Source organism: Poromitra crassiceps (genome assembly GCF_964638095.1).
Source record: "Poromitra crassiceps genome assembly, chromosome: 15".
NCBI classification, from domain to species: Eukaryota; Metazoa; Chordata; class Actinopteri; order Beryciformes; family Melamphaidae; genus Poromitra; species Poromitra crassiceps.
The window spans coordinates 45021148-45026147 of NC_139634.1; positions in this window are offsets into that span (position 1 = coordinate 45021148).

Here is a 5000-nt window from a genome sequence, read left to right on the forward strand (position 1 = left end):
CACCAATCAGAGCATGCAGCCGTCATAATAAAAAGAAAACAGCAGAGACAATAGGCGGCTCTAAAAGAGGCATTGAACAAAATCTAATGGCTCCCCGGCGGGCGGAAACGCACCGCACTTGTTCTGACAAAAATGCGTTGAGACTAAATGAAGAGAGAGAGAGAGAGAGAGAGTGGGGGAAGAGAGAGAGAGATGGGGAGAGGGGGGAGAGAGAGAGAGAGTGGGGGGTGTGAGGGAGTGGGAGAGGCGTATGGAGTGGGGGGGAACCCCCCTCCCCCCAACATGTTTGGTGTTTTACTTGTTTTATAGTATAACTTCTCAAAACACTACCACAGCACTACCCTCGACAACACTACCCTCTCACTACCCACCACAACACTACCCTCTACAACACTACCCCCACAACACTACCCTCTCCAACACTTGTCTCTCACTACCCTCTACAACACTACCCTCTCACTACCCTCTACAACACTACCACCACAACACTACCCTCTCACAACACTTCTCTCTCACTACCCTCTACAACACTACCACCACAACACTACCCTCTACAACACGTCTCTCACTACCCTCTACAACACCACCACAACACTACCCTTTACAACACTACCCTCTCACTACCCTCTACATCTACAACACTAATCTCTACAACACTACCACCACACCACTACCCTCTACAACACTACCCTCTCACTACCCTCTACAACACTACCCTCTCACTACTCTCTACAACACTTCTCTATCACTACCCTCTACAACACTACCCTCTCACTACCCTCTACAACACTACTCTCTCACTACCCTATACAACACTACCCTCTACAACACTACTCTCTCACTACTATCTCACTACCCTCTCACTACCCTCTCACTACCCTCTACAACACTACCCTCCTCACTACCCTCTACAACACTACCCTCTCACTACCCTCTACAACAACACTACCACCACAACACTACTCTCTACAACACTACCCTCTCACTACCTTCTACAACACTACCCTCTCACTACCCTCTACAACACTACTCTCTCACTACCCTATACAACACTACCCTCTACAACACTACTCTCTCACTACTCTCTCACTACCCTCTCACTACCCTCTCACTACCCTCTACAACACTACCCTCCTCACTACCCTCTACAACACTACCCTCTCACTACCCTCTCACTACCCTATACAACACTACTCTCTCACTACCCTCTACAACACTACGCTCTCACTACCCATTACAACACTACCCTCTCACTACCCTCTACAACACTACCCTCTCACTACTCTCTCACTACCCTCTCACTACCCTCTACAACACTACCCTCTCCCCTCTACAACACTACCCTCTCACTACCCTCTACAACACTACCCTCTCACTACCCTCTACAACACTACTCTCTCACTACCCTCTACAACACTACTCTCTCACTATCCTCTACAACACTACCCCCTCACTACCCTCTACAACACTACCCTCTCCCCTCTACAACACTACCCTCTCACTACCCTCTACAACACTACCCTCTCACTACCCTCTACAACACTACTCTCTCACTACCCTCTACAACACTACCACCACAACACTACCCTCTACAACACTACTCTCTCACTACCCTCTACAACACTACTCTCTCACTACCCTCTACAACACTACTCTCTCACTATCCTCTACAACACTACCCTCTCACTACCCTCTACAACACTACCCTCTCACTACCCTCTACAACACTACTCTCTCACTATCCTCTACAACACTACCCTCTCACTACCCTCTACAACACTACCCTCTCACTACCCTCTACAACACTACCCTCACACTACCCTCTACAACACTACCCTCTACAACACTACCGAACGAAACAAAGTGAGTGCTAAACTGAAAGCTCATTTATGCTTCATTTTCATCCTGAAAATATATGCGTCCATTTCAAACGATGTAACCGTCACTGCCCAAATATCAATGAATCAATAAAACAATAAATGAATGAATCAATAAAACAATAAATAAAAATGTATATATAAATAAATAAAAAGTACAAACCCCCATATGTTGCAAACATATGGATCCCGGACAAGCTGTTATCAGCCTGGCTCAGGGAAGTAACGATGAGGGAGTCCTACGCCAACGTAGGGGGGTGGGCAGACTGATAATAGCACTTTATCATCTGACAGCTCCTCCTGTGGTGGGGATGGGGGGTGGGGTGGGTAGATGGGGGGTGCGGGGGGGGGCGGGGTGCAGAGACCAGAGACGACCACGGAGCTCAAACATAGAGAGAGGATGGCCGGCTCTTCATTTCCTACAGTGGCTTATACATCTTTTGCTGACACTAATTTCCCCCCCCCCCCTTCTGCCTCTTTCCATTCTTTTCCTATTTCTGGAGGAACGTGTAAAATTAACTTCCATCTGCAGGAGAAGAGAGAGGAGAGAGCAGGGCGAGAAGAGAGGAGAGAGAGGGGAGAGAGGGGAGGGCGAGGAGAGAGGGGAGATGAGAGAGAGAGGGCAAGAAGAGAGGAGAGGAGAGATGAGGGCGAGAAGAGAGGAGGGCGAGGGGAGGAGGAGAGGAGAGATGAGGGCGAGAAGAGAGGAGGAGAGGAGAGGAGAGAGGAGGGCGAGAAGAGAGGAGAGAGGAGGGTGAGAAGAGAGGAGGAGAGGAGAGGAGAGAGGATGGCGAGAAGAGAGGAGGGCGAGGAGAGGAGAGAGGAGGGCGAGGAGAGGGGAGAGAGGAGGAGACGAGAGGAGGGCAAGAAGAGAGGAGAGAGGAGGGTGAGAAGAGGGCGAGAAGAGAGGAGGGTGAGGAGAGGAGAGAGAGGAGAGGACAAAGATGAGAGGAGAGGGAGAGAGGAGAGAGGAGAGAGGAGGGGAAAGGAAAAAGAAGAGGGCGAGAAGAGAGGAGAGGAGAGAGAGCAGGGCTGCAGTGTACTTTAACCTCTCTTTCTCTTTCGTCAGGTGCTCTTATTGCGTAGAACTCCCTGGAAACTCTCTCTCTCTCTCTCTCTCTCTCTCAGGCCTTTCTGTCTGAACACGCCCTTCAGACAAAGCATCTGCCAATCAGCGAAGCCGCGATAAAAGAGAGAGAGGAGCTCCGTCAGCTTACCTGAGCTCTTCCTTTTAAGACGGAGAGTCAGGCTTAACAATACAGACCTTCTTCTTCAGCCTTTTTCATTTCTGTAGAAACATAAAGCCCCGCCCCCTCCAGTCACTTTCCCTACCTGTAGAAACATAAAGCCCCGCCCCCTCCAGTCACGTTCCCTACCTGTAGAAACATTGAAAACGTTATAATATCTTGTATATTTGTACATCATCTGATTTGGCCAAATAACTTACATTGATAAGAACCGAAGGCTGATAATTTGTTCTACGGCAACATAATGACATCATGATACGTCATCACCTGTTTTTAGCAACAGTTTATGTTTTGAACTTTGAGCACAAAATGAGGTTCAGTAACTAAGACCACGCCACAATCAAATATGTTTAAATGATTTATTAGATGGAAGGATCGAGGGAGGAGGGATGAATGAATGAAGGAATGACTGAATGACAGGGATGGAGGCTAATGGGATGTAAGGATGATCGAGGGGGAGGGGTGGATATAGTTCTTAGAGACTGGGGATGATCGCGGGGGTCCAATGAGTCTGTGTTGATGGTTGTCTCGAGGAACCAGGGAATGGAGACTCAGGCTGGGGCTACTGTCTCGCTGATAGGGTCTCTTCTTGACTCCATCATAAGCCCCTGGTTCCTCTACTGAAGGAGAAGAGCAAGGGGTTGCTGGCAGGGTGGGCTGAGAGAACTGAGACATGCGAGAGAGGGAGAGGTTGTGATAAGCGTGTATAAAGCTGCGTTCACACCGACCTATTAACGTTTTTCGCTGGCATCGAGTTTACATACAAAGTCAATGCAAACGAGCGATATGAGCGTCTATTCGCCTGGGAGAAAAATCGCTGGGTGTCCGAGCGACAGAGACAGAGCGATAGGGAGAAAATTCGCTCGTCGCCCGAGATGAAATATCCCAACTCGAGCAAGATTAAGCTGGCATCAGTCGCTCGCTGTTCAACGCTGATTGGCTGCCGCGTGAGAGTGAGTCAAGGATCACACTGGCTTGGAACAAACCGCTTGACAGCTGATTGACAGGCTGACAGCTGACATGAAGTGAAACGGCCCGGAAACGGCCCCCGAGCTCGCGTTAGGAGCACGCAGATAGGCTTAGCTTGTAAACAACTATGGTAGCTTGTAGTGGACAAATATCATGACATTGCTTAACGTTATAGCCCCCATATGTCTGTCAATTATTGTGCCTGTTGACGAGCGATTTAAACAGAGCGACAGAGCGATTCCAAAGGGTTGAATCGAGCGACAGAGAGAAAAATAAATATCTCGGTGTGAACACAGCTTTAGTAGGGTGGAGCAGAAGTTGAATGTGAGCTTGAGGTGTGGTCTTGTTCCCGAACTTAAGCTATAATATATCATAACTATATATACTATATACTACTATAACTATATATATATATATATAGAGAGAGAGAGAGAGAGAGAGAGAGAGAGAGAGAGAGAGAGAGAGAGAGAGAGAGAGCAGTGAAAGGTCAGTGGTAAGCACGTCAAAGTTTGAACTTATTTGAACTTTGACCTCAGCACGGTGGCAAATTCAAGCGGTGCGCAACGCCTAGCGCTGCCGCATAGTTCGCTCTCCCCATAGGAAAACAATGGACTTGGTCTTGATAATCTTACATTTAGACTTGGGACTTGACTTGAGACTTGTGCCTCAACACTTACTGACTTGTTCTGAAAGTAATTGACTTGGCACACCTCTGAATAATACCATTAAGTAGCATTAAAGTTAGCCTGGGTAAACCCAGCCTCCACGTGACCTCTATGTGCTATCTTCGTGACTGATAGCACATAGAGCTACATTAAAGTAGTATAAAGCAAATGAGCTCCAAAGCCAAAAAGCCGGTCCATCTGAGCCAGTGGACGAGCTCTATAGCTCTGTTTGTCAAGCCAAT